Genomic DNA, 26,010 nt, shown 5'->3' on the forward strand with positions numbered 1-26,010 from the left:
CTCTTATTAGATATATGATTTACAAATATTTTCTCCCATTCTGTGGGTTGTCTTTTTACTTTTTCTTTTTGTTTGTTTGTTTGTTTAAATTTATTAATTTATTTATTTGGCTGTGCCAGGTCTTAGTTGTGGCATGTGGGATCTTCGTTGCGGCATGCAGGATCTTTAGTTGTGGCACAGGGAATCTTTAGTTGTGGCATATGGGATCTTTAGTTGTGGCATGCGATCTCTTAGTTGCAGCATGCGGGAACTAGTTCCCTGACCAGGGATCAAACCCAGGCCCCCTGCATTGGGAGCAGGACAAATTCTTGGAAAGGCACAACTCTCCAAGACTGAACCAGGAAGAATTAGAAAATATTAAAAGACCAATCACAGGTAATGAATTTGAAACTGTAATTAAAAATCTCCAACAAACAAAAGTCCAGGACCAGATGGCTTCACAGGCGAATTCTAGCAAATATTTAGAGAAGAGTTAACACCTATCCTTCTCAAACTCTTCCAAAAAATTGCAGGGGAGGAACACTCCCAAACTCGTTCTATGAGGCCACCATCACCCTGATACCGAAACCAGACAAAGATATCACAAGAAAAGAAAATTACAGACCAATATCACTGATGAACATAGATGTAAAAATCTTCAACAAAATACTAGCAAAAAGAATCCAAGAACACATTAAAAAGATCATACACCATGATCAAGTGGGATTTATCCCAGGGATGCAAGGATTCTTCAATATATGCAAAACAATCAGTGTGATACACCATATTAACAAATTAAAGAATAAAAACCATATGATCATTTCAATAGCTGCAGAAAAAGCTCTTTACAAAATTCAACACCTGTTTATGATAAAAACTCTCCAGAAAGTGGGCATAGAGGGAACCTACCTCAACATAATAAAGGCCATATACGACAAACCCACAGCAAACATCATTCTCAATGGTGAAAAACTGAAAGCATTTCCTCTAAGATCAGGAACAAGACAAGGATGTCCACTCTCGCCACTATTATTCAACATAGTATTGGAAGTCCTAGCCACGGCAATTAGAGAAGAAAAAGAAATACAAATTGGAAAAGAAGTAAAACTCTCACTGTTTGCAGATGACATGATACTATACACAGAAAATCCTAAAGATGCTACCAGAAAATTACTAGAACTAATCAATGAATTTGGTAAGGTTGCCGAATACAAAATTAATGCACAGAAATCTATTGCATTCCTATGCACTAACAACAAAAGATTAGAAAGAGAAATTAAGGAAACACTCCCATTTACCATTGCAACAAAAAGAATAAAATACCTAGGAATAAACCTACCTAAGGAGGTGAAAGACCTATACTCTGAAAACTATAAAACATTTTTTTTTAAATTTATTTATTTATTTACATTTATTTTTGGCTGTGTTGGGTCTTCATTTCTGTGCGAGGGCTTTCTCCAGTTGCGGCGAGCGGGGGCCACTCTTCATCGCGGTGCGCGGGCCTCTCACCGTCGCGGCCTCTCCCGTTGCGGAGCACAGGCTCCAGATGCTCAGACTCAGTAGTTGTGGCTCACGGGCTTAGTCGCTCCGCGGCATGTGGGATCTTCCCAGACCAGGGCTCGAACCCGTGTCCCTTGCATTGGCAGGCAGATTCTTAACCACTGCGCCACCAGGGAAGCCCAAACTATAAAACATTAATGAAAGAAATCAAAGATGACAGAAACAGATGCCGAGATATCCCATGCTCCTGGATTAGAAGAATCAATATTGTGAAAATGACTATACTACTATCCAAAGCAACCTAGAGATTCAATTCAATCCCTATCAAACTACCAATGGCATTTTTCACAGAATTAGAACAAAAACTTATATTTGTATGTATGTAAACACAAAAGACAGAGCTGGAGAAAGAAAAACAGAGCTGGAAGAATCAGGCTTCCTGACTTCAGACTATACTGCAAAGCTACAGTAATCAGGACAGTATGGTACTGGCACAAAAACAGAAATATAGATCAGTGGTACAGGATAGAAAGCCCAGAGATAAACCCACACACCTATGGTCACTTAATCTATGACAAAGGAGGCAAGAATATACAATGGAGACAAGACAGCCTCTTCAATAAATGGTGCTGGGAAAACTGGACAACTTCACGTAAAAGAATGAAATTAGAACATTACCTAGCTCCATGCACAAAAATAAACTCAAAATGGATTAAAGACTTAAATGTAAGAGCGGACACTATAAAACTCTTACAGGAAAACATAGGAAAAACACTCTTTGACATAAATCACAGCAAGATCTTTTCTGACCCATCTCCTAGAGTAATGAAAATAAAAACAGAAATAAGTGAATGGGCCCTAATTAAACTTAAAAGGTTTCGTACAGCAAAGGAAACCATAAACAAGACAAAAAGACAACCCACAGAATGGGAGAAAATATTTGCAAATGAAGCAACAGACAAAGGATTCATCTCCAAAATATACAAACAGCTCATGCAGCTCAATATCAAAAAAACTAACAACCCAATCAAAAAATGGGTGGAAGACCTAAATAGACATTTCAGCAAAGAAGACATACAGATGGCCAAGAGGCACATGAAAAGATGCTCAACAGCACTAACTATTAGAGAAATGCAAATCAAAACTACAATGAGGTATCATCTCACACTGGTCAGATTGGCCATCATCAGAAAATCTACAAACAATAAATGCTGGAGAGGGTGTGGAGAAAAGGGAACCCTCTTGCACCATTGGTGGGAATGTAAACTGACACAGCCACTGTGAAGAACAGTATGGAGGTTCCTTAAAAAACTGAAAGTAGAACTACCATATGGCCCAGCAATCCCACTACTGGGCATATACCCTGAGAAAACCATAATTCAAAAAGACACATGTACCCCAGTGTTCACTGCAGCACTATTTACAATAGCCAGGAAATGGAAACAACCTAAATGTCCATCGACAGATGAATGGTTAAAGAAGATGTGGTATATATAATGGAATATTACTCAGCCATAAAATGAAATGAAATTGGGTCATTTGTAGGGATGTGGATGGACCTAGAGACTGTCATACAGAGTGAAGTAAGTCAGAAAGAGACAAACAAATATTGTATATTAACGCATATATGTGGAATCTAGAAAAATGGTACAGATGCAACTATTTGCAGGGCAGGAATAGAAAGGTAGATGTAGAGAATGGACGTGTGGACACGGGGGAAGGGGAGTGTGGGATGAATTGGGAGATTAGGTTTGACATAAATAGACTAACGATGTGTAAAATTGATAGCTAGTGGGAACCTGCTGTGTAGCACAGGGAGCTCAGCTCGGTGCTCTATGATGGCCTAGTTGGTTGGGATGAGGGGGGAGGGAGGTCCAAGAGGCAGGGGATGTGTGTATGCATATGCCTGATTCACTTTGCTGTGTGGCAGAAACTAACACAGCATTGTAAAGCAATTATACTCCAATAAAAAAAAATAAAGTGTATCTTTAATACTGTACATACTAATGTATTTATAGTGAAATCATATGATGTTGCGGTTTGTTGGGGGAAAAGAGGATGAATACAGATACAACAAGATTTGCCATGTGCTGATAATTGTTGAAATTCGGTGGTGGTATGCAGGGGTTTATACCATTTTTCTCTCCATTTTAATGCATTTTTGAAAATTCCCATTAAACATTTAAGAAAATAGAAAAACAGCTGTCTAGAAATGATTATTCACTATTTTTTTCTTTGTAGATGTTTTCTAAATGTTCTTCAATAATATTAGTTTTTTTCAGGATGACATTTTCTGATTATTTTTAGTAATAGAAGAATATTTTCATAACAGAGTCAGGTTTGAAATAAACCACATTGTCAAGCTTTAAGATCTGCAAATTAATGTCAGAAATGTAAACTATTGATCACATGCCTATAGAAGCACAAAACTGTAAAACAAAGTCAGTAAAGCATTACTTGGCTAATGTAGCCGACTTCATTGTTCTGCAGTTTTTCAAGCTTTATCAGTGTGGTAATCAATTCCTGCTTGATAGCCTTTGTCTTAGGCCAGTGAGTTTCTCTTCTTGTGTTTTTGGGTAAGACAGTAGAAAATGAATTGTTCTCTGCTGTGGTGATTAGTCACAAGAACAATAAGGAATATAAAATACACAGATGCAAGAATAGTGAAGCTCATGTTGAATAAATGGTTGTGTTCTACTACATTTATACAATTATGCATGATATTTTGGGCAGTGAGTAAAATTCCTTCACATGGCGTACTTGTTTGGCTATTACTTCATCTAATGGTTTATTTGTTTTAATTTACTTATTTTTCTTGTTTACAGACAAAATATTACATGCTCTTATAAAAAAAAGAAACAAAACAAAACAGAAACGTTACTGAAATACTTCTAGAATCCTGCCTGTTAGAGAGCTTACTACTAATGGCCTGATACACAGTCTTTCAGATACTTTTTCATATATGAGTATATTTTAAATTAATGAAATCATAATGTATGTAGTATGTTGTAACATGACTTTATTTTATTATTTTTTTAAAACATTTATTTATTTATTTGCCTGCACCGGGTCTTAGTTGCAGCATGTGGGATCTTTGTTGCCGCCTGCAGGATCTTCAGTTGTGGCATGCGGGATCTTTTAGTTGTGGCATGTGAACTCTTAGTTGCGGCATGTGGGATCTAGTTCCCTGACCAGTGATCGAACCCGGGCCCCCTGCATTGGGAGCACGGAGTCTTAGCCATTGGACCACCAGGGACGTCCCTACATGACCTTATTTTTAACTGATAAGACATCTTGGACATCTTTCCTTGTCCACACTGAGCAGTTGGATCATAACCACCTGTAGGCAAAAGGTAGTTAGGAATTGGTTTGAGGCCTCAAGGGGAGTTTGAAAGTCAAGGCCCATCCTGGGTTCATCCGCCCTTCCTGACTTCTCATTACAATAGGAAGTACCCCCAACCACCTGGGGGAAGGTTCCCAAATAATCAGTTCTTTAAACCTTCCCACCGCCACCCCCACAGGTGTATCAGACTGGTTGTAAGAAGTGCTGCTGTGCTGGCCTGTAATATTTGGAAAAAGCGTCTCAGGGTATTTGTGATTATAACTGCCTCAATCCTAAGATGGAGAATGATTGCTTAAGAGAAGCTCAAACATATGCTTACTAGAAGCGTAAGACCTTCTTCATTCTTTTTATTTATTTTTTTCCCTGCTGCCACCGTGGACCTTTCTTCATTCTTTAAAAAAAAAAATAAAGTAAATAATAGAAAACTAAATACATTAATGTAAAAAATAACCATCTACATACTATGAAGGGTAAAATATTAGCAGTTTATTTCTACTTAAAATATTTATCTTAAGTAAAAGATACAGAACATTAAAGATAAAGGGAAAGTCACCTTCTGGGAGAGAAGTGGTACTGGAAGGAGAACAAAGGTGACAGCATGAATTTGGTTTATGTCCTTCTATTTCTTATTTTTAGACATTCACTACATATATGTATATCTATAAACTATGTACAGAGTATTGCTTTGGGATTATTTTGAGGATAAATAGTTTTTTCTAAATCCTGTTACATTTTCATATAATTTTGCAGTTTGCTTTTTGTATTCAATGTTTTTTAGATCCATCCATGATGTACATACATATGTATCTAGTTGTTTTAACTGCTGTGTATTCCATCATGTGAATATCACTGTTCATTCTTCAACTGATGAAAGTTTTGAGTTATTTCCTATATTTTACTACATAATATACTATAGACATTGAATGTGGTAACATTCAGTGCATACCTAAGAGCTTCTCAAATATATATACTTTATTAATCTATTTTTTTTATTTTTAATGTTTCAGATATATAGCATTAATAGTTCAACATCTGTATACACTACAGAGTGGTGACCACAGAGTGGTCACCACAAGTATAACCATCCATCACCATACAGTTGACCTGCTTCACCCATTGCACCCACCCACAATCCCCTTGCCTTGTGGTAACCACTAATCTGTTCTCTGTATCTATGAGTTTGTTTTTATTTTATTTTGCCTGTTCATTTGTTTTATTTTTTAGATTCTACACATGAGTGAAATATGGTGTCTTTCTCCATCCAACCTATTTCACTTCGTATAATACCCTCAAGATCCAACCATGTTGTTGCAAATGGCAGGATTTCATTCTTTTTGTGGCTGAGTAGTATTCCACTGTATGTATGTATATGTATATGTATGTGTGTATATATGTATTATATATATATATACCACATCTTTTTATCAATTCATCCATTGATGGGTACTTAGGTTATTTCCATATCTTGGCTATTGCAAATAATGCTGTAATGAACACAGTGGTGCATTTATCCTTTTGAAACAATGTTTTCATGTTCTTCAGATAAATACCCAGAAGTGGAATAGCTAGGTCATATGGTAGTTCTATTCTTATTTTTTTTGGAGGAATCTCCATACTGTTTTCTGTAGTGGCTGCATTGAAGATGTATACTTCAATGAAGAAATAAAGATGCCAGTTTTTAAGATATGTATTTGTAAACTTAAAAAGATATGGCCACATTTCTTGTCAAAAGGGGTGTAGTGATTTATATTCCCACCAGTAGTGTATAAGAGTTATTTTCCTGTATTTTTGCCAACACTCAATACTGTCAGACTTTCTGGGTTTTGCTGCCACTCTGATGTGTGTGAAATAACCTCTTGTTTTAATTTGCTTTTCTCAGATCACTAATGTGATCCTTTTCTATGAATTGCCTGTTCAGTTTCATTTATTCATAACTGGCAACAACCTGTGTCTGGATAGATCTAAATTATACTTTACAATAGTTTTATAGTATTCCCTCTAAGATCATCAATGGCTACTAAGGCCATTGGGTGAAAAGGACTGGGGAATCTGTAGTTTAAGCGAGTCCTAAGAGATATATCATCCAAATGCAACATAAGGACTTTGTTTGGATCCTGACTATAAAAGCATTTGTGAGACAACCAGGAGAATCTGCATAGTGACTGGATAGTCCCTGTTATTTCATTAAGGATTGGGAAATGGTTCTATTCTAACTCAATTATTCATTCAGCATTTTTAAGCTTAATTTTCTTTTCTTTTTTTTTTTTAATATTTATTTATTTGTTTTGGCTGCGCCTGGTCTTAGTTGCAGCACGTGGGATCTTTGTTGCGGCATGCCGGATCTTTTTTTCTCAGATGCAGCATGCAGACTTCTTAGTTGCAGCATGTGAACTCTTAGTTGAGGCCTGCATGCAGGATCTAGTTTCCTGACCAGGGAGAGAACCCGGGCCCCTGCATTGGGAGCACAGAGTTTTACCCGCTGGACGAACAGGGAAGTCCCTAGCTGAATTTTCTCATAAAAGAAAACTTCCTCCTCATCAACGGTTTGGTTACCCTAAGGTATAGTGCGTACAGGAAAGAGGATAAGTGCTAGATTCTTCCTTCCTTCCTTCCTTCCTTCGCTGCTGTGCGCGGGCTTTCTCTAGTTGCGGCGAGCGGGGGCTACTCTTTGTTGCAGCGCGCGAGCGGGGGCTACTCTTCGTTGCAGTGCGCAGGCTTCTCCTTGAGGAAGATGGGCTCCAGGCGCACGGGCTTCAGTAGTTGCGGCACGTGGGCTCAGTAGTTGTGGCTCACGAGCTCTAGAGCACAGGCTCAGTAGTTGTGGCACACGGGCTTAGTTGCTCTGCGGCATGTGGGATCTTCCCGGACCAGGGATCAAACCCGTGTCCCCTGCACTGGCAGGCAGATTCTCAACCACTGTGCCGCCAGGGAAGCCCCCAAGTGCTAGATTCTTCGATTCATGCTTTTGTAGTTTCTAAGAGCTCTCCCTTGTTTTTGTTTTCCCCTCTTCGCCACTTCATTTGAAAATAGTATACTGTTCTGGTTTCATGCATGCAATGACTTTTCTTTGGTCTCTGAGGATATTAATTATAGCTTTTATTTGTTCCCTGCTTTGTCTGTTTCCTCAGTGTACCTCCACCACCACCCCCCCCTTTTTTTCCTGATATTAGGTCTCTCTTTTTCAGGTTGGAGCTTCAAGTGCCTGATAACCCTTAATTATCCCTTCACATTTTAAGAATGAGACACTAAAAAAGGATGGCCAGAAGTTTTGTGTGCCTAGGCACAATTTATTGTGTCTTGGGAATTCAGATTTCGATATTATCCCATGGTCTTTTCTCAGAGACATTTGAGTTTTTCCAAGGAAAGATTAAATCTCTTTGGTGGGGGGGAGTGGAGTGGTAGATAAACCTAGTTATTACGAGAACCTGGGTGAGAGCAGGAACTGAAAGGGGACTGTCAGTATTACTGTTTGGTATATAGATTTTCATTTAATTTCTCTCTTTTCATTTGGCACCTGGCTGTGCCTGGTATCTCTCCCCTAGTCTAGAATCTCTCTTATTGAGTTTATTAAGAAAACAAACTTCTTATTTTCTGTGTGGGTGGGCAAAGAGGACCACCTGGCTGCTCTGGGATGATGCTAGGGACCTGCTAGGGACATTACTTACTAGTGCTTTTATTCTCCCAGTCGTTCCCCCTGTTCTCAGCCTTACCCTCACTCTTAATTCTCTAATTACATGGTTTCCATAACATGGATCTATCATAATTTACTTGTTCACTATCTATTGATGGACATTTAAGTTATCTTCTAGTTTTAAACTGTTACAAATAGCACTTCAGCAAATATCCTTGTACATGCCCCTTTGTGCATATTTATTTGATTTTTAATGACAGGAAGCTCTTACTATAAAATTTCATCATTAACTTAAATGCTACAAGTAATTCTGTTCCAAGTTACTTCTTTAAACATTTTATTATGGAAATATCCAAGTGTTAAAGTAGAAGGGAATAGTATAATGAACTCCCACACATCCATCACTCAACTTTAACAGTTATCAGTATCAAGCCAGTGTTGTTTCATCTGTCCCTCCCCACTTCCCCTCAGTATCTCCACCATAATTTTAAAGCAGATCAAAGACTGTACACCAGCGTATCTCTAAAAGAGTTTTAAAAAAAAGCAAACATTATCATACTTAAGTTATAAATGATTATTCTTAATAATAGCTAATATTTAATGAGTGTTCACATTTCCCCAATTGTCTCATAAATGTAATTTTATAGTTGGTTGTTTCAATTAGGGTTGAAAGAAGATGGTCCACATATTTATACTTGGTTTAAGATGCCTCTTAAGCATCTCTTAATCTGTAACTGTTCTCCTTTTCTACCCCCTTGTTATTTAGCTTTGAAGAAATGGAGTCATTTGTATTAGAAATTTTTTTCCACATTTGGGATTGGGGGGGGGGGCGGGGAATCACATCCCTCAGGCATTGTTTAATAATATGGTTTATCCTCTTGTTTCTTAAAAGATACTACATTGAAAAACAATTACATTTAACAGAACTTAACTGATAGCAATGATTATTTAAAATAATGGAAATATTTTCCTTCCCCCACTCTGTAGAGTAAATGGGGGGTGGATAATATCTGGCTGGATTCTGAGCAGTAAGTCAGCCTTTTATTTGGTGGTAGTTTTTAGAGAACTACTATATTCAAAGTTGCTCTTTTAAAGGTTGTGGGTTTTTGTTTGTTTTTTGTCTCTTGACATCTTTCTCCAATAAACAACAGTGTCTAGGGATTTTTTTTTTTTTTTTTTTTTTTTTTTAAATTTAGGGAGCTTGCCTTTTCAAAGTATTTGTTTTTCTCCAGAACAGTGGGGCAAAACAGCCCCTATAAGCCATCTGGACTTGAAACCATTTTGCTTGTTCTTTTTAGATCCTGACGTGAGTGTGTATTGTCTACTGCCTTTTTTTGTTTTGTTTTGTTTTAAACAGTGTCTGGTTGCTCCCAGGAGAGTTCTGTCTGGAGTTACATTTGTTGCTGGCTAATTAGTTATTGAGAGGAGAAGGGGTATCTAGTGAAGATGTATTTATAACACATGCTAAAAAAGCCCATTCATGGGCTCTTATCCCACTCCCAACACTTTTTTAAAAAAGCGTGAGAGAGAAACTGAGAGAGGGAGAGAGACAGACAGAGGGGTTGGTGGGAGATGTGTGCTCTACACCAGCATATCTGAGGGATCTAACAAACTCTCCTATGCTTGGAGGGAGTAACCAGAATTCTCCAGGGGTAGGACGGTTTTGTAATTTGAAAAACTGCCCCTCACTTGCCTTGATTTTGATATTGCCCTACCTCCACCATTTGTCAAATGTAGTGGAGGGTGACGATCTTTATAAAGTTATGCCTCTGGCAGAAGTTGTCACATTAAATCAATTATGAATGTTTATAGGCTTCTTATGAGCATTCATTTACTTTTTTTTTTCTTTAAAATGTCTCTGGCTAGGGTAGAGCCTCCAAAATTCTAATTACTTTGCCTAAAAATGCTGTGTTTTTTTGTTTGTTTTTTTTGTTTGTTTTCTTTTTTGGCTGCGATGCGTGGCATGGGGGACCATAGTTCCCTGACCAGGGGTTGAACCCACACCCTCCGCAGTGAAAGCATAGAGTCTTAACTACTGGACTGCCAGGGAAGACCCTACACTACTTAAGAATAAGGCTGTTAAAGAAAGATAAAGTCATCCTAAATCCCACCACTGCTAAACAGCCATTTTAATATATGCTTCCAAAGCTTTTCTTTTTGCCTACTTCTTTTTCCTCCAGTTTGTAAATGTAGGATCACACTATATATAATGCTATATATCAAAGCTCTTAAAGTATGATAAAAGTAACACTCTTTTCATACATTCTTTAAGGACTTTGATCCATGTTGCTAACTTCCACGTGGGTTGTACCAGTTACACTCCTAATAATGAGATACCTTTACAAGTAAATATTCCATATGGTACGCTTGAATACCTCACAGGTAGCTCACCTTGATATTAAAAATCAGTTCTATTATATTACCCATACTTCTCCCCCGTCTGTTTATCCTAGATAAGCGATACCACCATCCTCACCATTGGCCAAATCAGAAAGCTAAACTTTTTCCTGAGCTTTCCTTCTCTCTTCTCCTTTACATTCATTCAGTCACCAATCCTGTTTATTAACCTCCAAAATATCTTGAATTCTTCCTTATCTCTCCATTCTCACTGCTACTGCACGTAATCATCTCTCATTACTGTGGTAACCTTTGGTCTCCCTTCAAATACTCTTGTTCCCTTCTCAGCACAGCCCATTCTCCGTATCCTCACAGACTGAGCTTTTCAAGGTATGAGTGGATTTAAACATCCTTAATGTGATCCAGTATCCTGTAAGGCCCTATATGATTTGTTCTTTATCTACGTTCCATCCTCATCTCAGGCCATTCTTTCTCCCAAATCTCTAAGCTTGGCCATTCTGGACTTCCTTGGTTTCTTTCAGCTTGATGAACTTTTTGCTCTTTACTTTATAAACTTTTTTTTTTAGCCTTCAGGTCTCAGTTTCAATGTCTCAGGAATGTCTTCCTTGAGTCATATCAAGTTAGTTTGCCATTTTACACTTTTCTGATATCTTGTACTATTTCTTGTGTCATGTGATTACAGTGTGGTTGTATTGTGTGTGAACTTGAACTATAATTTTTTAAAGTCTCATTTTGTATTCAGAGTTTGAAATGTTAACTCCTCATTTCAGAAAGTCTTGGCAAGTATCACATCATATATAAGCCTGAGCCTGAGACTGAGTTGTAAACCAAGGTTGTGTTGTTATCCCATGTTGCTGTCACTTAGAAAGTAACAGACTCTACTCAATACTCTGTAATGGCCTCTATGGAAAAAGAATCTAAAAACAGAGTGGAATATATGTATATGTATTACTGATTCACTTTGCTGTACACCTGAAACTGACACAACACTGTAAATCAACTATACTCCAAAAAAAAAAGAATTGTCTCTCTGAAAATAAAAACAAATGGTTAAAAAACTGTTTTGCAGTTTTCAACTTTTTTAAAAAATTTATTTTATTTATTTATGGCTGTGTTGGGTCTTCGTTTCTGTGCGAGGGCTTTCTCTAGTTGTGGCAAGCGGGGGCCACTCTTCATCGCGGTGCGCGGGCCTCTCACTATCGCGGCCTCTCTTGTTGCGGAGCACAGGCTCCAGACGCGCAGGCTCAGTAGTTGTGGCTCACAGGCCTGGTTGCTCCGCGGCATGTGGGATCTTCCCAGACCAGGGCTTGAACCCGCGTCCCCTGCATTGGTAGGCAGATTCTCAACCACTGTGCCACCAGGGAAGCCCTCAACTTTTAACTCTATGAAAAAGACACAGTTCTCTGTATTGTGAAACATGTAATATAGTATAGTACTGATTTGATTTATTTACCAAATAAACTATGACTGCTGCTGCTGCTGCAAAAAAAAGCAACAGAGATACCAGCCATCCCTTATCAGCATTAACCTCATCGGGCAACTTTTGTGTTAACTTATCTTCACAAATCAGTCTTTTGTCAGTTACTTTTTTTTTTTTTTTTGGCTGTATCACACAGCTTGAGGGATCTTAGTTCCCTAACCAGGGATTGAACCTGGGCCCCCTGCAGTGAAAGTGCTGAGTCCTAACCACTTAGGCCACCAGGGAATTCCCGTCAGTTACACATATTTAATGTCTGTTTTCTTCTGCCAAATTTCAAGCAATGGAGCATAGGGAGCAGATCTGTTTTGTAAGCTACTACATTCTCAGCACCTTAGAATACTCAAGTTGTGTGTTGAAAGGGTGGATGGATAAATGGAATCTTATTTGCCCACTTATTCCCTTTGTGAGTCAGAGGAGAGATTCCCCAACATATTCTTTGGCTAATGGTTTACCCGTTACATCATTTACTGAAATTCCAATCCCGAGTTTTATCTCCCTGGACATAACGAACATGCCGATCTTTATGCCTCTATGCCTTTGCATGTGCTGTTACCTCTGCCTGGAGTGTCTTTACCCCGCTTTGTTAGATAACCTGTTTCTTTTAAAGTCAGTTGAAAGGGCTTCTCTTTTTTTAAAACAGATTCAGCTGCTTATTTCTCTACGTTTCTAGTGCCCCTTATACTTGCTTGCATTGTATTACTTAGCATGTTATGTTGATAACTGTTTACTGTGTTTCTTTGGTGGCTATCATGAAGTAAGTGCTTGGACTGGTTGGGTGGATAAAGAATTTTTAGTTAATATGTTATTTAAGTTAAGAGTAAATCTTATGAATGTCATTACCTAGTAGTTTGTAAGAAATATCTTTGTACTACCTCACTGCCTATTCTATATTTCTGCCGGCATCTGGAGAACAGTCATTGTAAATAAGTGTGTGGTTTTATTTAATTGTGACAACAATTTTTCTTTGACTAGAAAGTGATAGAATGGGCTATGTTCCTATTTTTATATTATCTCAGTTTGTGTGTTAAGTTGAAAATACAGGAGTAGAAAGCGGACATGTTTTTTGAAGTAAGTTAAGAAGACTTTAAAACAAGAGTCAGACGTGTTTGTAGTCTACAAAGTTACAAAGAGGTTCAGCAGTACTCACATATGCTAACTAGCCCACCTAAGATCTCTGAGCATAGAAGAGAAGTAGAAAGGCTTGTTGGAGAACTTTCTACTTAGTGTAATCCATGCCAGCTATTGCCTGATTATTTTCACTATAGTATGAGAAGGTTAGGAACAGAAAAAAGAAACAGTTCTCATTACCTCCCTTATACTCTACCTCTAACCCACACCCAGGAAAAAGGACTCTATTAGGACCAGGAATCTAAACCTTTTTCTGCTAACAGTCTTATTTTAGCAACTGATTGAATTTCATGGCACCTTCTCAATTTCTATTCCAATTTTCTTTTTCTTAAATTTTTATGTTTCTCACTTTCATATTATTGTGAAGTGCCATATAGAACCAGGTCATCTTCTGAAGTTTTTTGTACTTATTATCAGTATTGTGTTTTTGAGTTACCCTACCCTATAGCAACGTCTGTTCCCAAGGTTATCTATGTTATCAGGGATATTTCACAAAACAGTGGCTAAAAACTAGCCTGTTTGACAGATATGTTTCTTGGATGACAATTTAGATAATTTCAATCATTTGTTACTTTTTCTTGATTACTCTTTGAAGGCTATTAAGAAGTGTTTATCAGGACTTCCCTGGTGGTCCAGTGGTGAAGAATCTGCCTTCTGGTGCGGGGGACGCGGGTTCGATCCCTGGTTGGGGAACTAAGATCCCACATGCCGCGGGGCAACTGGGCCTGCGCGCCACAACTACTGAGCCCGAGTGCCACAAACTACAGAGCCCACGCGCCACAACTAGAGAAGAAAACCCGTGCGCCACAACTAGAGAGAAGCCCTCGCGCTGCAATGAAGAGCCCGCGTGCTGCAACTAAAACATCCCGCCCTGCGTGCTGCAACGAAGACCCGACGCAGCCAAAAATAAAAATAAATAAATAAAATAAATAAATAAATATTAAAAAAAAAAGAAGTGTTTATCCTACCAGGCTTTCAGTGCCCTGTGTGATCTAGTAACATACCTTATCAGAACTGAGGCATATTTATTTTTGTTGTGCAATAGTGATTAGCATTTTAAATGAAGGTGGCAGCTGTACATTTCCAAACAAGATTTAATACACATTTAAAATTGGGATTTTCTGGAGTTCCCTGGTGGTCTAGTGGTTAGGATTTGGCACTTTCACTGCCGTGGCCCGGGTTCAATCCCTGGTCGGGGAACTGAGATCCTGCAAGCTGCGTGGTGCAACCCACCTCCTCCAAATAAACAAACAAAATGGGATTTTTCAAGAGAGAAATTTTAAAACTTATTTTTAAAAATCAACAATCAACATTTATAATTTTTATAAATGGGGAAAATCATTCTTGATTTCTTATAGAGCTTGAAGATGCACTGAAATTGAATGAATAGTTTGCTTCATATATATTTTTTAATACTTTGTAATTCTTCTCATTTATTTATTTATTTATTTTTGGCTGTGAGGGTCTTCGTTGCAGCGCGCGGGCTTAGTTGCCCCGAGGCATGTGGGATCTTAGTTCCCCGACCAGGGATCGAACCCACATCCCCTGCATTGGAAGGCAGATTCTTAACCACTGGACCACCAGGGAATTCCCTGCTTCATATATTTATTTTCTTGGGGAAAGGTCTATATTCATAAGATTCTCAAAGCAATTCATGATTCCAAAAAGCTTAAGATCCACTGTTTAGAATAAGAAAGGAAAAAACATATATACCCTTGAGAGAAACAGTTCATTTTGAAGTCTCTAAGTTTATCTGTTTTAATTTGCTTGAAGGAGAGGCCTGGGATTATGTATTTGCTTTGGAATATTTTCATTATTTCCAGTCATTTCCTGTGAAGGGAAACTGCAGAAACAAGAGATTTCCATTTGAAGATAAATAACCCTGCCGGTCCAAAAAACGGACACATCATTTTGGGGAAAAAAAAAATCTCTCTTCTTTTGCCCTGTTTACTTAGGGTGATATTTACTTTAAGTAATAAAATGTGAAAAAAGCGGAAGCTTGAACCATCTAGGTGTAGGTCGGCTTGAAGTGTAAGCATATAATAGTGACTGCTAAATAGTTTTGGATTATTCATGCCCTTATGCAGCCAAACTGGGTCGCTAAGAAATGAAGCTGTGCGTCTGTGACGATATTTCTTCTATCATTCAGAAAGGAGTTCTGAAAAGGCGGGATAGTGGTAAAGTTGGATTTTTTCCTAGCTTTATGGAGAAATAATTGACATATGGTGTAAGTTTAAAGTGTACAACATAATGATTTGATAAAGGTATATGTTGCAAAATGATTACCACAAAAAGTTACTTAACACATTGCCATCACTTCACATACTTTTTTTGTGTGTGGTGAGAACTTAAAAAAAAATCTACTCTTAGCAGCCTTCAAATATACAATACAGTAGTATTTTTAACTATAGTAACCATGCTGTGCATTATATCACCAGGACTTGTAAGTGGAAGTTTGTACCCTTTGATCACCTTCACCCATATCCCCTGCGTCCACTCCCTGCCCCTGGCAACCACCAATCTGTTAGGGGTAAAATTTATTTATTTATTTATTTATTTATTTATGACTGTGTTGAGTCTTCGTTTCTGTGCGAGGGCTTTCTCTAGTTGCGGCAAGTGGGGACCACTCTTCATCGCGGTGCGCGGGCCTCTCACCATCGCGGCCTCTCTTGTTGCGGAGCACAGGCTCCAGATGCGCAGGCTCAGTAATTGTGGCTCACGGGCCCAGTCGCTCCGTGGCATGTGGGATCTTCCCAGACCAGGGCTCGAACCCATGTCCCCTGCATTGGCAGGCAGATTCTCAACCACTGCACCACCAGGGAAGCCCAGGGGTAAAATTTTTGTTAGGAGTTTAATAGCACAGCATTTTAGGTGTTACTTGGTAAACATCTGCTGTATGTTCTTTAAAACAACATTTTATCCATAGCACACAAGCCTGAAATAAGACTTTCTGGTTATTTGCCCAGATATGGCAGTTCCGTTAGCCAAGGGAGCATCATTTTCAAAGCAGGCCAAAAAATAATTACATTTTCTTATTAATTCTTAGTCTTTGCTTCTGTCCCCAGGTAAAATGTTGAAATAACTTACTCAGACTTCATCAGCAACATCCTGTTACATAATGCTGCTTTTCTGTTCAGTGTAACCTTTGTATCATCCGCCTGCATTCAGTTTGTAGCCAGTGAACACCCTTGGAAGGCAGGGATAGTGTGATACCCACAGTCATATTCCATGTGCCTGGCACATAGTAAGTAGTTTAAGTAAGTAGTCGTTTCTTTCTTTCTTTTTGTTTTTTCCACTGTGCCACGTGGCATACAAGATCTTAGTTCTCCGACCAGGGATCGAACCCATGCCCCCTACAGTGGTAGCGTGGAGTTGTAACCACTGGCCCGCCAGGGAATCCCACTCCTCCCCTTTTTAAAGTAGTTATTTCTTGAGTGAATGATTTGTCAAGTTTACCTCTTTTCTTACATTTACTATAACCTTTACTCCTTTATGTAATCATTTTTAGATTAATATTCTACAAAAAATAAACAATGACAAATACGGAATATTTTCACAGAAAAGTAGAGGGCAGGGGTGCTAAATGTGGGGTTTGTGGAAGGGCTTAAAGGGTCTCTGAGCCTCTGAGAAAAAGAGGTAGAATTTGGGTTGGGTGAGGGCATTTCTTCTGGGGAAATATGGTTCATGGATATATCAAATTCCCAAATCAGTCTGTGGAGCTCCAAATGATTAAGAACCAGTGTTTCAGATGTTGGAGGTTTCAAGCTTCAAAGATAAGGAAAATATTGGCTAATAAAATGAGAAAATAAAATGGTTCTTGAGGGAAAGTAGCTGAATATATTAGGATGCTTTTAGTTTCTTGTGATAGAAACCAACTCAAGCTTATATAAAATAGAATTTATTGGTTTATGTCACTGAAAAAATAAAACAATTGGGAAATGCCAGCCTCAGGAAATATTGAATCTAGGAACTCAAATAGTATCTTTAATTAGGGTTTTTCCCCCCTTGTTGTTTTCCTTTAACATTGGCTTTGTTTTCAGGCATGCTCTTTTCCACCTGTTGAAAAGGATGTCCTTCTGCAGCTTAAGCCTGCTAGATTTGTAAGAGTTTGGGATTCCAGAGGAAGAGAGGTAATATTCTTCCTAAAAACTGGCAAATGTCCCAGAGAGGACTCTGATCAATCTGGTTCAGGTCATATGTCCACCCGTAGGGAGATGGAGTCCTCACGAATCGAATTGCATGGACTGAATAGATTTCGCATGAAACTGGGGAGAAGTTCCTCAAAGGAAGACAGTGTGTACAAGACAAAAAACAATGTCCACTACAGTGATTGAAAAGTTTCAGGACAGGGACTTCCTTGGTGGCACAGTGGTTAAGAATCTGCCTGCCAATGCGGGGGACATGGGTTCGAGCCCTGGCCCAGGAAGATCCCACATGCCGCGGAGCAACTAAGCCTGTGTGCCAGAACTACTGAGCCTGTGCTCAAGGGCCCGCGAGCCACAACTACTGAGCCTGCATGCCACAACTACTGAAGCCCGCACGACTAGAGCCCGTGCTCCACAACAAGAGAAGCCACCGCAATGAGAAGCCCGCGCACCGCAACGAAGAGTAGCCCCTGCTCGCTGCAACTAGAGAAAGCCCGTGCACAGCAACAAAGACCCAACGCAGCCAAAAGAAATAAACTAAATAAATAAATTTAAAAAAAAAAGTTTCAGGACAGATAAAGTAGGTAATAGACAGCAAATTTCATATTAAAACTAGAGTGTATTTAGTGATATCTAAGTTTATTTGTGAACTATACAATTTTCTCTATGGGTTTTAGTTTTTTTACTGTGAAAGTTTTTTCATTTATTTATTCATTCATTTGTTTAACAAATATTTGAGCACCTGCTATGTGCCATCATCATTCTTTGCACTGGGAATAACAACAGCAAGCAAAACAAATCCCTGCCCTCATGGAAGCTACATTCTAGTGAGGCAAGGCAGATAATAAATAAGATAAATTACTAAAATATATAGTATGTTAGATGAGGATAAGTGCAATAGAGAAAAAAAGCAGGAAGGGAAGTAGGGAGTGGGTATTGCAGTTTTAAATATGATGGGCAAAAAAAGTCTTAGTAAGAAGCTGACATTTGAACAAAGATGTTAAGGAGGTGAGGATGAGCAAGCCATTTGGATATCTGGGGGAAGAGTAGTAGAAGATGATGTCAAAGAAGTAAGAGGATGATAGATTGTATTCGTCCTGGGGGGCTCTGGTAAGGACTTTGGGAGAACGCAAGCAATCAGAGGATTTCAAGCAGAGGAGTACACTGATCTGATTTTTTAAAAGGGTCACCCTAACCACTGTATGGAAAATGCATTGCAGAGGTACAACGGTGGAAGTAAGGAGGCCAGTTAGGAGGCTATTGCTACCGCACTAATCCAGGCAATAGATAATGGTGGCACAGACCAGGATGGTGATGGAGATGATGAAAAGTGGTCAGATCTGAAGGTAGATTTGCTGTTGAATTGGATATCATGTATTAGAGAAAGAGTAGAATTTTGGGCCTGAGCAATTGACCACAGTAATTTAATGAGCTAGCTAAGACCAGGAGGAGCAAGCTTTGACATGTTAAGTTTAAGGTTCTTATTAGACATTCAGATGGAGTTGTCCAGAAGGCAACTGGACATTACAAATCTGGAATTCAAGTCTGGGCTAGAGACTGGGCTAGAAATTTGGAGGTTGTCAGCATTCATTTAGTATTTAAAGTTTTGAAATTGGATGAGATCACAGGGAATAAGAATAAACAACGAAGAGAAAGAGTTGTCCAGGGACTGAGCTTGCCAGTGTTAAGAAGGTGGGGACAAGAGGAAGAACAAACAAAGACCAAGAAGGAGCAGCCAGCAAAGTGGAAGGAAAACAAGGAAAAAACCCAATTGGGAGAAAAAAAAGTTTTAAGGAGGAGCGAGTGATCAGTTGTCAAATGATGCAGATAAAACAATTTAAAAAACAAGATGAAGACTGAGATTTATTGATAATCTCTCCATGATGAGAGTGATTTTAGTAAATTAAATTTGATTGGTGGAGATATTTCTAGCACATGGTTCAGGTAATTTAGAAGACTGTTCATTAATCAAATAATCATTTAAATATATTTATTGATATTCCATCCTTTAGTTTTCTCTTTTACATATTATATACAAAATTATGTAAAAAATTATGTATTGAACTCAGATGAATATGTAAGTATAATAGTTAAAGGATTTATATATTTGGAGTAGGTATATATTTTTTTTAACAGTAATTCCGCTTTTTTAAAAACTTAATTATATTTATTTTTTTATACAGCAGGTTCTTATTAGTCATCCATTTTATATACATGTCAATCCCAGTCTCCCAATTCATCACACCACCGCCCCCACCCCTCCGCTGCTTTCCCCGCTTGGTGTCCATACTTTTGTTCTCTACATCTGTGTCTCTATTTCTGCCCTGCAAACTGGTTCATCTGTACCATTTTTCTAGGTTCCACATATATGTGTTAATATACGATATTTGTTTTTCTCTTTCTGACTTACTTCACTCTGTATGACAGTCTCTAGAGCCATCCACGTCTCAACAAATGACCCAGTTTCGTTCCTTTTTATGGCTAAGTAATATTCTATTGCATATATGTACCACATCGTCTTTATCCATTTGTCTGTCGATGGGCATTTAGGTTGCTTCCATGACCTGGCTATTGTAAAGAGCACAGCAATGAACATTGGGGTACATGTGTCTTCTTGAATTATGGTTTTCTCTGGGCATATGCCCAGTAGTGGGATTGCTGGGTCATATGGTAATTCTATTTTTAGTTTAAGGAACCTCCATACTGTTCTCCATAGTGGCTGTACCAGTTTACATTCCCACCAACAGTGCAAGAGGGTTCCCTTTTCTCCACACCCTCTCCAGCATTTGTTGTTTGTAGATTTTCTGATGATGCCCATTCTAACTGGTGAGAGGTGATACCTCATTGTAGTTTTGATTTGCATTTCTCTAATAATTAGTGATGTTGAGCAGGTTTTCATGTGCTTCTTGGCCATCTGTATGTCCTCTTTGGAGAAATGTCTATTTAGGTCTTCTGCCCATTTTTTGATTGGTTTGTTTGTTTTTTTAATATTGAGCTGCATGAGCTGTTTATATATTTTGGAGAATAATCCTTTGTCCATTGATTCGTTTGCAAATATTTTCTCCCATTCTGAGGGTTGTCTTTTCTTCTTGTTTATGGTTTCCTTTGCTGTGCAAAAGCTTTGAAGTTTCATTAGGTCCCATTTGTTTATTTTCGTTTTTATTTCCATTACTGTAGGAGGTGGATCAAAAAAGATCTTGCTGTGATTTATGTCAAAGAGTGTTCTTCCTATGTTTTCCTCCAAGAGTTTTATGGTGTCCAGTCTTACATTTAGGTCTCTAATCCATTTTGAGTTTATTTTTGTGTATGGTGTTAGAGAGTGTTCTAATTTCATTCTTTTACATGTAGCTGTCCAGTTTTCCCAGCACCACTTATTGAAGAGACTGTCTTTTCTCCATTGTATATCCTTGCCTCCTTGTCATAGATTAGTTGACCATAGGTGCATGGGTTTATCTCTGGGCTTTCTATCCTGTTCCATTGATCTATATTTCTGTTTTTGTGCCAGTACCATATTGTCTTGATTACTGTAGCTTTGTAGTATAGTCTGAAGTCAGGGAGTCTGATTCCTCCAGCTCCGTTTTTCTCCCTCAAGACTGCTTTGGCTATTCGGGGTCTTTTGTGTCTTCATACAAATTTTAAGATTTTTTGTTCTAGTTCTGTAAAAAATGCCATTGGTAATTTGATAGGGATTGCAGTGAATCTGTAGATTGCTTTGGGTAGTATAGTCATTTTCATAATATTGATTCTTCCAATCTGAGAACATGGTATATCTTTCCATCTGTTGGTATCATCTTTAATTTCTTTCATCAGTGTCTTATAGTTTTCTGCATACAGATCTTCTGTCTCCCTAGGTAGATTTATTCCTAGGTATTTTATTCTTTTTGTTGCAATGGTAAATGGGAGTGTTTCCATAATTTCTCTTTCAGATTTTTCATCATTAGTGAATAGGAATGCAAGAGATTTCTGTGCATTAATTTTGTATCCTGCAACTTTACCAAATTCATTGATTAGCTCTAGTAGTTTTCTGGTGGCATCTTTAGGATTCTCTATGTATAGTATCATGTAATCTGCAAACAGTGACAGTTTTACTTCATTTCCAACTTGTATTCCTTTTATTTCTTTTTCTTCTCTGAGTGCCATGGCTAGGACTTCCAAAACTATGTTGAATAATAGTGGTGAGAGTGGACATCATTGTCTTTTTCCTGATTTTAGAGGAAATGCTTTCAGTTTTTCACCATTGAGAATGATGTTTGCTGTGGGTTTGTCGTATATGGCCTTTATTATGCTGAGGTAGGTTCCCTCTATGCCCACTTTCTGGAGAGTTTTTATCATAAATGGGTGTTGAATTTTGTCAAAAGCTTTTTCTGCATCTATTGAGATGATCATATCGTTTTTATTCTTCAGTTCGTTAATATGGTGTATCACATTGATTGATTTGCGTATATTGAAGAATCCTTGCATCCCTGGGATAAATCCCACTTGATCGTGGTGTATGATCCTTTTAATGTGTTGTTGGACTCTGTTTGCTAGTATTTTGTTGAGAATTTTTGCATCTATATTCATCAGTGGTATTGGTCTGTAATTTTCTTTTTTTGTAGTATCTTTGTCTGCTTTTGGTATCAGGGTGATGGTGGCCTCACAGAATGAGTTTGTGAGTTTTCCTTTCTCTGCAATTTTTTGGAAAAGTTTGAGAAGGATGGGTGTTAGCTCTTCTCTAAATGTTTGATAGAATTCACCTGTGAAGCCATCTGGTCCTGGACTTCTGTTTGTTGGAAGATTTTAAATCACAGTTTCAATTTCATTACTTGTGATTGGTCTGTTTATATTTTCTGTTTCTCCTTGGTTCAGTCTTGGAAGGTTATACCTTTCTAAAAATTTGTCCATTTCTTCCAGGTTGTCCCTTGTATTGGCATAGAGTTGCTCGTAGTAGTCTCTTAGGATGCTTTGTATTTCTGCCGTGTCTGTTGTAACTTCTCCTTTTTCATTTCTACTTTTATTGATTTGAGTCCTCTCTCTCTTTTTCTTGATGAGTCTGGCTAATGGTTTATCAAGTGTGTTTATCTTCTCACAGAACCAGCTTTTAGTTTTATTGATCTTTGCTATTGTTTTCTTTGTTTCTATTTCATTTATTTCTGCTCTGATCTTTATGATTTTTTTCCTTCTGCTAACTTTGGGTTTTGTCTGTTCTTCTTTGTCTTGTTCCTTTAGGTGTAAGGTTAGATTGTTTTTTTTTTAAATTTATTTATTTATTCATTTATTTAATTTTTGGTTGCATTGGGTCTTCGCTGCTGCACGTGGGCTTTCTCTACTTGCAGTGAGTGGGGGCTACTCTTTGTTGTGGGGCGCAGGCTTCTCATTGCGGTGGCTTCTCTTGCTGTGGAGCACGGGCTCTAGGCGCGCGGGCTTCAGTAGTTGCGGCACACGGGCTCAGTAGTTGTGGCTTGCGGGCTCTAGAGCGCAGGCTCAGTAGTTGTGGCGCATGGGCTTAGTTGCTCCGCGGCATGTGGGATCTTCCCAGACCAGGGCTCGAACCCGTGTCCCCTGCATTGGCAGGCGGATTCTTAACCACTGCGCCACCAGGGAAGCCCCAGGTTAGATTGTTTATTTGAGCTGTTTCTTGTTTCGTGAGGTAGGCTTGTATAGCTATAAACTTCCCTCTTAGAACTACTTTTGCTGCATCCTATAGGTTTTGGATCATCGTGTTTTCATTGTCATTTGTCTCTAGGTATTTTTCGATTTCCTGTTTGATTTCTTCAGTGATCTCTTGGTTATTTAGTAATGTATTGTTAAGCCTCCATGTGTTTGTCCTTTTTACATTTTTAATTCATTTCTAATCTCATAGCGTTGTGGTCAGAAAAGATGCTTGATATGATTTCAATTTTCTTAAATTTCCTGAGGCTTGATCTGTGACCCAAGATATGATTTATCCTGGAGAATGTTTCATGAACACTTGAGAAGAAAGTGTAATCTGCTGTTTTTGGATGGAACGTCCTATAAATATCAATTAAATCTATCTGGTCTATTGTGTCATTTAAAGCTTATGTTTCCTTATTAATTTTCTGTTTGGATGATCTGTCCAATGGTGTTAGTGAGGTGTTAAAGTCCCCCACTATTTTTGTGTTATTGTCGATTTCCTCTTTTAGAGCTGTTAGCAGTTGCCTTATGTATTGAGGTGCTCCTATGTTGGGTGCATATATATTTATAATTGTTATATCTTCTTCCTGGATTGATCCCTTGATCATTATGTAGTGTCCTTCCTTGTCTCTTGGAACATTCTTTATTTTAAAGTCTATTTTATCTGATATGACTATAGCTACTCCAGCTTTCTTTTGATTTCCATTTGCATGGAATATCTTTTTCCATCCCCTCAGTTTCAGTCTGAATGTTTCCCTACGTCTAAAGTTGGTCTCTTGTAGACAGCATATATATGGGTCTTGCTTTTGTATCCATTCAGCCAGTCTGTGTCTTTTGGTGGGAGCATTTAATCCATTCACGTTTAAGGTAATTATTGATGTGTATGTTCCTATTACCATTTTCTTAATTGTTTTGGGTTTGTTTTTGTAGGTCCTTTTCTTCTCTTGTGTTTCCCACTTAGAGAAGTTCCTTTAGCATTTGTTGTAGAGCTGGTTTGGTGGTGCTGAATTCTCTTAGCTTTTGCTTGTCTGTAAAGCTTTTGATTTCTCCATTGAATCTGAATGAGATCCTTGCCGGGTAGAGTAACCTTGGTTGTAGGTTCTTCCCTTTCATCACTTTAAGTATATCATGCCACTCCCTTCTGGTTTGTAGAGTGTCTGCTGAGAAATCAGCTGTTAACCTTATGGGAGTTCCCTTGTATGTTATTTGTTGTTTTTCCCTTGCTGCTTTCAGTAATTTTTCTTTGTCTTTAATTTTTTGCCGATTTGATTACTATGTGTCTCGGCGTGTTTCTCCTTGGGTTTATCCTGTATGGGTCTCTCTGCACTTCCTGGACTATTTCCTGGGTGGCTATTTCCTTTCCCAGGTTAGGGAAGTTTTCGACTATAATCTCTTCATATTTTTTCTCTGGTCCTTTCTCTCTCTCTTCTCCTTCTGGGACCCCTATAATGCAAATGTTGTTGCGTTTAATGTTGTCCCCGAGGTCTCTTAGGCTGTCTTCATTTCTTTTTCTTTTTTTTAAAATAAATTTATTTATTTATTTATTTATTTTTGGCTGTGTTGGGTCTTCGTTTCTGTGCGAGGGCTTTCTCTACTTGCGGCGAGCAGGGACCACTCTTCATCGCGGTGCGCGGGCCTCTCACTATTGCGGCCTCTCTTGTTGCGGAGCACAGGCTCCAGATGCGCAGGCTCAGTAGTTGTGGCTCACGGGCCCAGTTTCTCCGCGGCATGTGGGATCTTCCCAGACCAGGGCTCAAACCCGTGTCCCCTGCATTGGCAGGAGGATTCTCAACCACTGCACCACCAGGGAAGCCCTGTCTTCATTTCTTTTAATTCTTTTTTCTTTATTCTGTTCCGCAGCAGTGAATTCCACCATTCTGTCTTTCAGGTCACTTATCCGTTCTTCTGCCTCAGTTATTCTGCTATTGATTCCTTCTAGTATATTTTTCATTTCAGTTATTGTGTTGTTCATCTTGCTTGTTTGTTCTTTAATTCTTCTAGGTCTTCGTTAATCATTTCTTGCAACTTCTCAATCTTTGCCTCCATTCTTATTCCGAGGTCCTGGATCATCTTCACTATCATTATTCTGAATTCTTTTTCTGGAAGGTTGCCTATCTGCACTTCATTTAGTTGTTTTTCTGGGGTTTTCTCTTGTTCCTTCATCTGGTACATAGCCCTCCGCCTTTTCATCTTGTCTGTCTTTCTGTGAATGTGGTTTCTGTTCCACAGGCTGCAGGATTGTAGTTCTTCTTGCTTCTGCTGTCTGCCCTCTAGTGGATGAGTCTATCAAAGAGGCTTGTGCAAGTTTCCTGATGGGAGGGACTGGTGGTGGGTAGAGCTGGCTGTTGCTTTGATGGGCAGAGCTCAGTAAAACTTTAATCCATTTGTTTGCTGATGGGTGGGGCTGGGTTTCCTCCCTGTTGGTTGTTTGGCCTGAGGCGACCGAACACTGGAGCATACCTGGGCTCTTTGGTGGGGCTAATGGCAGACTCTGGGAGGGCTCACACCAAGAAGTACTTCCCAGAACTTCTGCTGCCAGTGTCCTTGTCCTCCCGGTGACACACAGCCACCCCCCGCCTCTGCAAGAGACCCTCCAACACTAGCAGGTAGGTCTGGTTCAGTCTCCTATGGGGTCACTGCTCCTTCCCCTGGGTCCCGACGAGCACACTACTTTGTGTGTGCCCTCCAAGAGTGGAGTCTCTGTTTCCCCCAGTCCTGTCGAAGTCTTGCAATCAAATCCCGCTAGCCTTCAAAGTCTGATTCTCTAGGAATTCCTCCTCCCGTTGCCGGACCACCAGATTGGGAAGCCTGA

At 38.9% G+C, this 26,010-nt stretch overlaps 1 protein-coding gene across 8 annotated transcripts in view; it reads left to right on the top strand.

Moving 5' to 3' along the window:
• The window catches only part of SPAG9 (sperm associated antigen 9), a 155,629-nt gene that overhangs the window by 19,154 nt on the left and 110,465 nt on the right, over positions 1 to 26,010 (top strand). The window lies entirely within an intron of this gene.

Source organism: Balaenoptera musculus, chromosome 20 (assembly GCF_009873245.2).
Source record: "Balaenoptera musculus isolate JJ_BM4_2016_0621 chromosome 20, mBalMus1.pri.v3, whole genome shotgun sequence".
Classification (NCBI taxonomy): Eukaryota; Metazoa; Chordata; class Mammalia; order Artiodactyla; family Balaenopteridae; genus Balaenoptera; species Balaenoptera musculus.